This window comes from Achroia grisella, unplaced genomic scaffold (assembly GCF_030625045.1).
Source record: "Achroia grisella isolate CSIRO2021 unplaced genomic scaffold, CSIRO_AGI_Agris_v1 utg546, whole genome shotgun sequence".
In the NCBI taxonomy this organism is placed as follows: Eukaryota; Metazoa; Arthropoda; class Insecta; order Lepidoptera; family Pyralidae; genus Achroia; species Achroia grisella.
Window position 1 is genome coordinate 3,242,867 of NW_026712931.1, and position 13,990 is coordinate 3,256,856.

The 13,990-nt window shown below is 33.1% G+C and overlaps 1 long non-coding RNA gene across 1 annotated transcript; it reads right to left on the bottom strand.

The window, feature by feature from the left end:
- Positions 1-413: 413 nt before the first annotated feature.
- On the bottom strand, positions 414-8,427 carry LOC131848274 (uncharacterized). The gene is made up of 3 exons (XR_009357748.1): positions 8,181-8,427; positions 7,409-7,719; positions 414-505 (listed from the first exon to the last, which is right to left on the bottom strand). It is a non-coding gene; the product is annotated as an uncharacterized LOC131848274 (long non-coding RNA).
- Between the last annotated feature and the right edge of the window lie 5,563 nt (positions 8,428-13,990).

The window sequence follows — 13,990 nt, forward strand, 5'->3', positions numbered from 1 at the left end:
TTTCTATATGGGCGAACCGCCCGACGATCCTGGGGGAACTACGACTATAGTTCTTCCAGGATTTGAAAATGAGATTCCAAACACTCCAATGGACATCTTAATTACGGCTTTAGAGTCGTCTATGGATACTGACTGTTCAGTATCTGATTCTGGAAAATTAAAAAGGAAAAGAGTTGCTCGTGCAACTTGTAGTACATGTCTAGGTAAGAAAAGGAGACACGGTTCAAAAAGGATGGGACCAAATGTTTGTACATGCATAACAAATGAAACAACAATAATAGATCAATATAATAATAAAGATTCTGAAGTCAATTCCAAATCTCAAAATGCAGTTTCTACTGCTCTTAACAATAATATTACACAAAACACTGAAATTACTCGAACACCTATTGCTCGCACTAGGTATCAGCCTTCAGATGCAGCACCATATATAATTCATGTCCAGACGGAATTCTCAGATGATAACAGCAACACAACATTGCATCCCGTCACATTTGGTCGCTTTCTGAAAAGTAAAGAAATTAATGGTATTGTGAATGGTAGTCTTAAACGAATTGGTCGTAATAGAATTAGTTTGTCTTTCTCAAATTTCACAGCAGCAAATTCATGTATAAGATGCAATCAAAGTTTAACAACTATTTACAAAGCTTTTATTCCTACTTTTAACATTACACGTATGGGTGTAATAAGGGGTGTCCCCACTGATTGGTCTGATGAAGACATTTTACAAAATATAAGTGTCCCAATAGGTTGCGGTACAATACTTAAATTGAGAAGGCTTAAAAGGAAAGTTAATATCGATAATACAAATACATTTGAAAATATAGGCACTGTTGTTCTTACTTTTGATGGACAAGTACTGCCAACCCGAGTTTATATGTGTTATACTGCATTACCTGTAACCCTTTATATATATCCCACAGTACAATGTTACAACTGTTGTAGGTATGGCCATGTTAAAAGCCAATGTAGGGCCACTCCAAGGTGTTTTAAATGTGGACAGGGACATTCAGGGGAGAATTGCAATATTGATGAAAATGACTATTGGTGCTGCTTGTGCAAGGGTTCTCACCAAGCAAATAGTAAAAAATGTTTAGAATTTGACCGGCAAAAAGCAATTAAAGAGACTATGAGTAAGAGTTGTATTTCATATATGGAAGCCGTCAAATTACATCCACCAGTTAATAAAATGTCTTATGCAGATGCTTTACTTACAGCTCCTTCCTCCCCATCTAATATAAATAATGACAAATCTCCAAACTATACTACATTAAATACAGTTCCTGTAAATAACCAAAATAGGTCATATAAAAAGACAGTGTTTCTGAAACCAAAAGCCCTACCAAAATTCTCAAGAGGATATGATCAATATGCACACAATGAGATCATAAAAAGTCCCACACTTCCTCCATCTCAACCCATTTTTAATAATAATAATCATGATAAAAATATTCAGATTTCAGCAATTATAAAAACATTATTAGACCTTTTACAACAATCAAATTCAAATATATCACCGTCCAACGTAGCTTTACTTATTGATACTATATATAAGATCACAGATAATGGATCAAGCTCAGGCCATACAGTGGAACTGCCGAGCCTCATCAATAAAAAACATGATGTTATACACATCATTAATAAATATGAACCCTTCATAATTTGTTTACAAGAAACTTGGTTAAAACCGGGATCTATTTTTAAGATCCCTGGTTATTCCTGTTTAAGGAATGACTTTTTTTCTCTCTGGCAACACTGCCGATAACAGTCTTTGTCAGTTGGCTCTTATTTATTTATTGTTTTTAATTTATTACTTGTGAAATAACGATACTAGTGTATATAATCAGTGAGTTTTTGGGCATAAGTAACGTCGATTATTGTTGGTGTGCAAATCTGTGATTTCTTTGTGACAAAAATCTACGTTACAAAATTTGTGGGACCGCCAACTGTCAAAGTATTGGTAATTTACAATAGAAGTCTTGGATTTCTATTGACTCCTTTAATAATTAAATACAGTTATTACACTTCACTATTACTATATCCGTTTACAAATAAACAATAATATTAAAGTTAAATATTCGATAGTGAAGATCGGTTGTTGTTGTTGAGAGGAAAAAAAAAAAACTACCCACTAACATAAAATATTATTGTTATTGCAATACAGCTCATAAAATTTATTTATTATCATATTGATAATATATTCCAAATAGCTGTGCGAAACTAAACTTATGTATTTGATTAAATAACAATACAATATTAGTAATCCATAGCCATTGCTAGATATCATATGACAAATTAAGACATATTTACTGTAGTGGTAATATATAAGATTAATTATTTTTTTGTAACAGTATTGGTATTTAAAGTTTTTACTAACAATATTTATTTATTTATTTATTATTAAATTATTTTATTGAAGGGAAATAGCGCACTTTCAACACTGTATTTCTTCTATTGAATAATATTCATTGTTGTCTTGTTTCGTAGATATTTAACTTAATAATTAAAAATGATGTCCCGCAGAGCATGTGATCTTGATGCTAAGCTCAAGGTGACACTCTTAGAGTTAAAAAAATCCAATGAATTAAATAAGGCCTTATTACAGGAACGAGATGAAAGTGAGATTGAAATTAAGTTGATGTCTGATAAATATGTGGCTCTGAAGAATGACCTAGTGAAGATCAGTACAGACTTTGAAGTTCTACATATCGAAAATGAAAAGATTCAAGATATTGTAAATAAATATGATCTGTGCAGAGACACATATGAGTCAGCATTGCAGAAAATCACTCATCTAGAGCGGCACCTTGAGGAAGTTCAATCACAAAATAAATCTTTGTTGGATCACAGGCGGTTGAGTAGTTATAACGAGACCATGGATCTGTATACAGAAATGTTAAATACTACTAGTGATCAAACATCTGCTCTGCCCCTTGTGACCATAGATTTGACAAATACACCAAGCTCCTATAGTCCTAATAAAGTACCTATTAATAGTAATAATAAGTTAAAAAAATATGTAAAATTAAATAAATTTATTCGAAAATCAGAAAATTTAGTGAAAAGTCATAAAAAGTGTTTAAAATCAATTATTACTAGGAAGCAAAAAATTGACTTATCAATAGAATTAAATAATTGTAAAGAAAAAATATATAACAAAGATTTAGAAATAGATGAATTATCACAAAAAATTAAACTATTAGAGAACTCGTTGTCCAATTTATCTTTGAAATACGAATCAGCTAAGAATGAAATACATGAATATTCTGATCAGTTGGATAATTTAATAAAATTAGGTAACTACAACATGGAGCGGTTTGTTTCTCTTACGGATAGATGTCACTGTAATTCACCAGAGTCTGATAACTATATCCAACCGTCCCACCATAATCAGTTGAACATTGATATCTCATCCGTCACGGAACCAGACGTTTCATGTTTACCCACACGAAACAGTACAAAAGTAAATAAATGCAGCACTGTACATGAAACCATCAGGAGAACAATTATTTATTCAGATGAATTTGGCAAGGATTTAGGTAGTTTATTATCGAACTGTCTCTCGCAACAAGTAATAAATAATTGTTTTCCGGGATCAGGTATATATAAGATTATAAGAAATATAGTAAATGAAAAATATGATATTCACACGACCCTAGTAATAGCGTTAGGGAATTGTTTGCATATGCGTAAATCTGATATAGTTAATTTAATAAAATCATTATATAATATAGTGGAGCTTGGTATAGGTAAAATATTATTATGCGCATTTCCCTACTCTCAATCCCTGACTAATGAACAGAATAAGTTCATTTATAGTATAAATAATTTAATTTATTCGATGACATATCATTGTAATGATATATTTTATTTTGAAAGTAACAAATTTGTTACAAATTATTATATGACGGGAGGTAATTTTTATCTTCCTAAAAAACAAAAAAAGACTATTGCTAGTTTACTAGCGTATAACATTTATGATCCCATTATAAGTAGTATAACGGATTTAATTCTTAATATTAGTAATAATACTAATAATGTGACATGTGTTAATTTAAACTAACATCTACGACATTGGTTAAGCCACAGGATATGGTCATTATTCATCAAAATATTCGTGGCTTCTCCAGCAAAGAATTAGAATTAAGTCTATTCTTAGAATCTAACAATGTACGGGTGTTATGTCTGACAGAACATTGGCTTAAACAATATGAAATAATTTGTCCTTTTGAACATTATAATATAGCTAGTTTTTTTGCTAGGAACAATGCCATTCATGGCGGGTCAATTATTATTTTAAAAAATGATGTAGAATATAAAAACCGTCAAGACATTGTAAATATTTCTATTGAGCAAACAATTGAACTATCTTGCGTAGAATTAGTTACTTGTATAATAATTTGCGTTTATCGTCCGCCATCGGCTTGTTTTGATTCTTTTGAACTGGCTATGGAGGAAGCATTGAGACGAGTCGCACGGAGGAATAAAACATTATTTGTATGTGGCGATTTTAATGTTGATTTATTATCGGAATGCTCAATAAGCTTAAGATTGATTAACTTATTTAAATCATTTAATTTGCACAATCTTTTTTTAGAACCCACTAGGGTCGCAGGAAATTCTGCCACTTGTATAGATAATGTTTTTTGTAATTGTGAAGTAAAGGTGAAAATGAATTTCGACTGTCTTGGATCTGATCATTATGGACAAAAAGTTATAATTGAAACTAAGGGATCCAAAGGGACTCAAACAATTACATGCAGACAAATAACACAAAAGAATTTGGCACGTTTTAAAAATAAAATTGAACATAAAATATCTAGTGTCATAGTACCTCAATATGCCCCGGACATTGTATGTGAACATATTTTTGATTTAATTGAACATGAAGCTAGCAGTGAATTTAAAACAAAAACCTTTTCAACTAGTGTAAAATCAAAGTTTTGTGACTGGGCCACGTTTGGTATTTATAGTCTAGGGCTAATCTTTACGAACTTTACGAAAAACGAAGCTATATATCCGATCCCTTATTTCATGAACATGTAAAATCTTATTCGAAAATATTTAAAAAGGTTTGTCATACAGCTAAGTCTCTCTATTTAGGTAAAATAATAACTAAATCTAAAGATAAAATAAAAGCCACTTGGAAAGTAATAAATAGCGAAACTGGAAAAGTTAATTTTCAAAATAGTAAAATAGCTTTAAATATTAATAACAAATTGATAAATTCCGACACAGAGGTCGCGGATACATTCGAATCTTATTTCACTAATATTCCATTAATTACGACACAGGCTCTAAAATCTTCCCCGTCTGCTGCTGAAACTTTACTAACAGACAATGTTAGCAAGTCATCAGCTGTATTTAACTTTAGACATACATCATCAGTAGAAATAATGAAAATATTCAAACAGCTTAATAATAAAAAAACAGAGGATCTATGGGGTATATCTGTTAAAATACTAGATAGTATAATGGAAATTATTGCGCCCTCTCTTGCTTTTATTTTCAATAAATGTATAGATGAAGGTAAATTTCCTAACATAATGAAAATTAGTAAAATCATACCGCTTTTTAAATCTGGAGATAGGAGTGACCCAATAAATTATAGACCTATATCTATACTCCCAGCACTCAGTAAAATTTTTGAAAAAATAATCCTTATGCAGCTTGTCAGTTATTTCAATTTAAATAATTTAATCCACAATAGTCAATTCGGTTTTTCCAAAGGTCGTTCAACTACAGACGCAGGTGCAGAGTTGCTTAGACACGTATTTGCTGCATGGGAAACTAAAATGGATGCGATAGGTGTTTTTTGTGACCTTTCTAAGGCTTTTGATTGCGTTGATCATAATACATTGCTAAAAAAACTTGCTTTTTATGGCGTCAAAGACAATGCTTTAAATTTAATAAAATCTTATCTATCTGATAGAATACAGAAAGTGAAGGTTAGCAACGCTACGTCTGACGGGTCACTTGTGCAAATGGGTGTACCTCAAGGATCTATTCTCGGTCCATTTTTATTCCTAGTTTACATTAATGATCTCCTATATGCCATGCAGGATAGATGCGGCATAGTATTATTTGCAGACGATACTTCATTGATTTTTAAAGTTAATAGAATGACTAATAATTATGACGATGTAAATAGTGCTTTGCGGCGTCTCCTGCACTGGTTTACAACTAACAATCTTATGTTAAACGCTAAAAAAACAAAATGTGTTAATTTCTCTCTGTCTAAAAGTTTTAATACTAATTGCAATATTAAATTAAATGACGAATCTCTGGAATTTATAGAATCTACTGTCTTTCTAGGAATCACACTAGATAATAAAACACAATGGGGTGCACAAATTCAAAGCCTTGCAGCGAAACTAAGTTCAGCAGCTTTTGCCGTGCGTAAGGTTAGACAGTACACTGATACTGATACTGCTAGATTAGTCTATTTTAGTTATTTTCATAGTTTACTCTCTTATGGAATATTACTATGGGGAAAAGCGGCAGATATTAAAAATATATTCATATTACAAAAACGTGCCGTTCGAGCGATCTACTGTATGAAGAGTCGTGACTCATTAAGAGAGAAATTCAAAGAGGCAAATATTCTCACCGTTGCTTCTCAATTTATATATTCAAATATCCTATATGTTCATAAAAATCTTGACTTATTTCCAAAAAAACAGCAATATTCATAATATTAATACAAGATTTAAAGACAAACTTGCTGTCCCCAAGTATCGTTTAGAAAAAGTTAATAGGTCTTTTATGGGAATAGGTATAAAAATTTACAATAAGATACCAAAGGATATGTTGGAATTACCCTTAAATAAATTCAAAACATCTGTTAAATCATATTTACTGAGCAAAGCATATTACTCACTAAACGATTACTTGAATGACGAGTGTGCATGGCAATAGTTGTTCATGCACTGAATTTTCATTTAATGTTAGACATAGACACCTATATAAATATACATTGTAAATAAACTGGCTTTAAAAAAAAAGTAATTCAATTGAGTTTCTTGCCAGTTCTTCTCAATTGGATCTATATACCGAACTGGACGGTAGGGAAAAAAATAAAATTATAATGTAAAAATTTGACGTTCATAAGCGGCTAAAATGTCCTACATGAATAAATGATTTTTGAATTTGAATTTGAATTTGAATTTGACAGACCTGATGGGTATGGAGGAGTCGCCATACTCATCAGGAATTATTATTATCCTATAATATTCTTCCTTTGCCTTCACACAGTGATGATATCTCTGTTATTGCTATTATAGTGAATAGTATTTGTTATGTGTCTATATATTTCTCCCGCCCAAGTAATGCCATTTTCAATAAAGTCAATAATTTATTCAACATCCTACTAAAACCATTTATATGCTTAGGAGATTTTAACTCTCACCATCAGACTTGGGGTTCCTCTTCATCCAATAGTTATGGTGACCAATTATTGGAGTTAATTGACTCCCATAACTTATGTATTTTAAATACTGGTATGCCAACACGCATCACAAGACCCACTGAAGGTCTCAGCTCACCAGACTTATCGATATGTACACCAGATCTCGCTTCATCTCTTGTTTGGTGTCCGCTTAACTATAGTTATAATAGTGATCATTATCAATTATTAATTACTTTTCCTTTTTCAAAACCCTTGCAGCAGATGAAACAGCCCCATATGAGGTATAAATTAAGTAATGCCAACTGGTACAACTACAAACAGAAAGTACATGAAAAATTAACAACTTTACCCAAAATATCCCATGACAATGTGTCAGAGTGTTCTCTGTCATTAGCTAAATTATTAATTGAGGCAGCTGATTCAACATTTCCAACAAAAAATAGTGGTCCTAGTACAATACCCTCTCCACCTTGGTGGGACGAAGAGTGTACTATTGCAGTAAAACAAAGGAAAATAGCTGAAAGACAGTACTGTATCTGTATGTCTGAAGATAACTATAAAAAATATCAAGAAGTAGCTTATAATACTAAAAACTTATTAAAACAAAAAAAGATTGAAGGTTGGAGTAAATTTTGTGCCTCATTATGTCCTAATGTCAATCCTTCTATTATCTGGCAAAATATACGTAGATTTAGATCGGCCTTTAATGTATCTCAACAACAAAAGATTTCTCCCACTCTTGCAGAACAAATATTAGATAGATTAGCCCCACCTTTCGTTCCAGAACAGCTCCATGTAAATCCTTTAACTATTAATACAGAAATAGTTAATAATAATGATTCTACATTTGATCTTAATTCATCCTTCACTGTCAATGAATTAAAAGGTGTACTTTCTGTTATTAAAGACTCGGCGCCTGGTGAAGACGGCATTCCATACTCTTTTATAGTACATTTAGACGAAGATGCTCTTAATTATTATCTCTCTTTAATCAACACAGCTATGACATCAGGTAATATTCCCAGAACACAAACTTTAATCTTGTTACTAAAGCCAGATAAACCAAGTTCTGAACCTTCATCATATCGTCCCATAGCTCTATCTACTGTATTGGCGAAAATATCGGAACATTTAATAAAAAATCGCCTCGAATGGTTTTTGGAACACAATGGATTATTCTCAGATAGTCAGCTAGGATTTAGGAAAGGTAAGAGCACTTTTGACAGTTTGGGGATTTTTGTCACAGATATTAGATTAGCGTTTTCTAGAAATAACTCTGTAATAGCTGGTTTTCTAGATATAACCGCAGCTTATGATAATGTTAATATCCTGATACTGAAACATAAATTAGAGATGTTGAATGTACCTAGACATTTAATGAATTTTATTATAAATATGTTAACAGAAAGATTTATTAAATATACTTTAGATAATAATGATTGTATATATAGGACGGTATGGAAGAGGCTACCTCAGGGTTCCGTAATGAGTCCAATTCTTTACATTTATACTATTGATTTAGAAGTATCCATAAATAAATGTGTAAAAGTTCTGCAATATGCGGACGATTTGCTTTTCTATGTTGCCGGCCGATTAATTAACGAGATTAGCGATTCCCTTTCTGCAGCATTACAATTTCTTAAAAAATGGCTAGATAATAATGGTCTAGATCTATCCCCATCTAAAAGCACTGTAGTTGTATACTCTAGAAAAAGGATTCCATTAGTAGTTAATGTCTTATATGATGATTCCCCCCTTATCAGTTAAGGATCAGGCAAAGTTTTTGGGACTTGTATTGGACTCAAAACTCACAGGTGTATCACATTGTGAATCCGTTGTAGTGAGATGTGAACGCAACCTAAATATTTTAAGGTGTCTTAGTGGTGTATGGTGGGGCGCCCATCCTTCTATTATGAAACTCCTATATAATGCCTTAATTAGAAGCATTATAGACTACGGCTCGGTTTTATTAAATCCAGCAAACGCAGCAGCTTTTAAAAAATTGGATTGTATTCAATATAAGGCACTACGACTTATCACTGGATCAATGAAATCCAGCCCAATAAATTCGTTACAAATAGAGTGTTGTGAACCACCGCTAAAACTGCGAAGACAGTACCTGAGTGATACATTTTTTTCCGTAGCCTAGCATTAAAAAAAAATCTCTTAATTTCTAGAGTAAAGGAATTGGCTGAGGTGATAGCCTCTTCGAAGTATTGGACTCATAAAGACCAACCTTGTTTAGTGAAAAGGTTCCAAAAATTTAAAGACATTACATCTCCAACATATCAGACTCAATATCTTCCCCTGTACCAACATAGTTACACTTCGCTAATACTTAATCCCCAAATATTATATAATATAGGTATAAATAAAGATGAAATTAACGCCAATGACAAATTTAACTATATTATGGATAATGAATGGAAAGATTGGCACTACATTTTTACGGACGCCTCGAAACATTCTAACGGCGAATGTGTAGGTGTTGGAGTCTACCATTCACAATACAAAATTCATCAAAAAATTAAGCTTCCGCCAGAGACCTCCGTCTATACTGGAGAATGCTACGGACTTCTTAAGGCGATTGAATATGTACTTCTTGTTAAACTATGTAAAACAATAATATTCTCCGATTCACTTAGTAGTTTGCAGGCTTTATCACATTTTCCCTTTAAATCCCACTGTGATGGATTGGATAATTCGATGATGTTGTGATATATGATATATGATAATAGGTTCTGGGACAGCAGGTACATAGGACGAATGGATTTATATATAGAAATAAAATATTTTAGGAAATTCCGAAAGAAAAATATAATGTCACTTTTTTGCAATAATAATTTTATAATACATTACTTTTTAAATATAAAAATTAAACTAAAAAGAGGTTTCATAACATACACCCCACCTTGCGTGTGCGCAATGCTAAAGAACAACAATAAAATAAAAATAAATCACAGGTTTAGACGTCGAGGCAGTTTCACAGGACGACCAGAACGTGTTGTCTTTGTTAAAAGATTGTCGGGCTCAAGAGTGGGATCTGCGACTTTATCATTTGACCCTGATGACTGTGGAAACTGAATACTCTCTAACCTCGATAACTCTAAAGGAAATAAACGTTGCAGTGCACGAACACGTTCACCCTTTGCTGTTTTAACACGTGCTACCCTACCGACATTATCAACACCTAAACATATCTCTAAAATGAGACCTAAAGGCCAGTTAACGCGCTTCAAATCATCTGAACCTATAAGCACGATATCTCCAGGTTGAAGATTGTTCTCGTTTTTAGTGTTCTTTTGTACTAGTAAAGATAAATATTCTGACCGAAATCTTTGTTGTAGATCTGTATTAATTTTTTCGATATAACTACATATAACGAGTAGTAAGGTTAGGTGATTTAACTTGGTTTAAATCAAACGTAGAAGTATTGCCTACCTTACACTTGCTCAATCTTCGTGGAATGCGACATTTCTCAATTGATGATACTTGTTGGAGCCATTCTTTTGCAGACTTTTCTAATTCGAGAGTAAGTTCCTTATCCCAGTCCATTGTCCTTTCCCAACACTTTTGTATTAACAATTTTGGTATCAGTGTAGTAGGACAAAGAAACCCGATTGGATCAAAAATGCTCTGAGCCATCGATAATAGTACTCGTTTAGTAAGTTTTGTATCAATTTGTTTTAAAAATGGAACTTTACAATACAATTCGTCTGTTTGTGAATTCCAAGTTACTCCTAACACAGAAGTGTCTGTTTGATTTATATCTAGAGTAGAACCAGTCACCCAGCAACGTAACTCAAACTTACCTTCATTCATAATATTTAAAGCTTCGTTGATAAATTTCTCCATTTCGACTTCATTATTCACACTAACAATGCTGTTATCAACATAAAAACTATTCTTCAATAGACTGGTCGTTTCACATTCGTATTTCTCAAGATGGTGCAGTATTGTAGCTGATAGGAGGTAAGGGCTTGTCGTAACACCAAATACTACGCGACGATGCCTAAAAACTTTTAGTTTTCTATCTGCGCTACCGGGATTATTCCACCACAAAAATTTGAGAAATTTACGGTCATCTGGATGAATAGATATTTGTAGGAAAGCCTTCTTTATATCGGCAGTAATACCTATAGCGCCCTTCCTAAGTTGAATAAGTCATTTGGGTATTAATTCTATAAGATTACTTCCTTTTTCGAGACAAGCATTAAGACAAACAACCTTCTTTAGTAATCACAGACACATCGAATACCGAACGAATTCTCGAGGTAAGGCTAGAATCTTTAACAACGACCTGATGAGGTAAATAATGGCCAATTTGCGGATTATCATCTACAACTTCTTCAATTATATTACAATCTAACCATTCTCCAAACACCTCATCATAAGCTGTCAATAATCCTAGTTTATTGAGTTTATTGGTAGTTGAATGAAGACGTTTCAAAGCTAAATTATAATTAGGAGACAATAAATCAGCTGTATCATTCCAATGCAGTTTAATTTCGTACCTATCCTCATCATTTCTGACTACAGTTTCTCGAAGAAATTCTCGACTTCTTCCTCGCGTTTCCTAATACTTTTTACTTGCGCCTCATCTTTAATACCTATGGATTCTAGTTTCCACAAGTCATCAATATCAAAAGAACAAGCGTGTACTGAAGTAAAAATAGAATACATACCGGAAGTCCCTGAATTACCCAACCAAATTTCGTCTCGATTGCCACTAAATTATCACTCACATGTTCTGATCGCCCAGTGTACAGCGAACCTAAAACATCAGAACCAATTAGTAAAGAAATCTCAGTCACTTCATCAACACAATCAGTAATATGTATACCTTTTGCTTGTAGTTGTGACAAAAGTATACCTGGTTTCACCTTTGGCAAATTATCGCATATTGTCTTTTGCTCGAGTGCCTCTATTTGTAGTTTATATTTGTTATCAAGACTTTTACAGTTTAGCGTAAATAATCTGTGGTTCTCTAATTTAGTCACTACCCCTCCGAATAAATTGTGCCTTAGGTGTTCATTGCCTGTAGGTACAATCTTTAGTTTGTCAATTACATCAGATCTAATAAAAGAGCGTTGAGCACCTGAATCTAGTAGAGCTCTTACTGTAACAACTTGATCTTCGTGAAATAAATGTAACTTGACGGTTTGCAATAGAACAGTACTCTGTTTTGTCGACTGTTTGAGCATTGACTTTTCATCTTCACTCTTTTTTGTTGACTTTTGTAATTCTACGCACATAATTGGGTAATGTCTCTTCTCACAGATGACGCATTTAGGATATTTCCTACATTTCTTCGCATGATGTCCAGTTATAAGACATATCAGACAGGAATTCTTCTTTTTTAGAAAATCTTTTCGCTCCTCTACATTCCATTTGATCGGTGTCTTGCATTCCGAACTATTATGCGTTGATTTTGCACACCACACACATTCTCTTGTTTCATTATTAGTATGTACAATAGTTTTTTCTTTATTCCTTATAGATGTAGTTAAAAAACTGGCAGAAGGAATTACTGGATTTGGATCCACTTTTGCAAAGCCTCCTCGTGATAAATTAATTTTTTCTTCAGATTCAACTTCATTACGAACAAAATGTAACAATTGTGTCAACTGACTTTTACCTTTATCATCAGTAGTGACGTTTATTTGATACCTATTCCATGCTCGCAATATGTCTTCTGGCAGCGCTGACTCCACCATTGGAAATAAAAAGGCGGCATATTTGTCTTGCGTAACACCAAGAGACTCTAAAGCTAGAATTTGTGTCATTAACTTATCATATAGAGTACGAGTGGACATCTTACAGTTATCTTTCCTTTGAACAATAGTTAATTTTAATAACTCTCTAACATAATGTTCAATTATAAGTTCGTCTTTTGCATACCTTTGTTTGAGCTGCTGTATCACCTTAGGGTAGTTTTCGGCCGACGGAGGAAAACTTTCCACGAGATCTCTGGCACTACAACCTGTCTCAATACTTTGCAAGAGATATTGAAATTTATCTTCGTCGTCTATGTCACTATCAGCGTCAATCTTCTTAAACTGAGTCCAGAAGGGTATCCAGCTTTTTATCTCTCCGTTAAATCCTGCCAGCTGGAGTTTGGGAAGGCGAAAGTGGCGACGATGTCTTTGAGAAGTCTCTCCACCCTCACTATCCGCTTTTACTACAGTGTCAGATGCCGAAGAGCGGGATACGGTATGACTACAATATTCACTGACCTTGTGCTTCAATAAATAGAATTGACTATTGTAAGCTTCTGAAGATTCTAGATCCTTATCAAAAAAATTCTCGTCTCGCTGTTCCATATTCAACCATAGATCCATCAATCTATTTTGTAGTAACGTTAGCTCGTCGAAAATCTTAGTAATATTTATTATCTCCGAAGACATACCAACTTTATCTTTTTTGTCTAGATATTCTTCTATTTTTTTAGCGCACATAGTAAAACGACGACGTACCACTTTCCTTTGTAGTTGTACCTGGTCCATTTCGCTCACGGTCGCCATAATGTGATGGATTGGATAATTCGATGATGTTGTGATATATGATATATGATAATAGGTT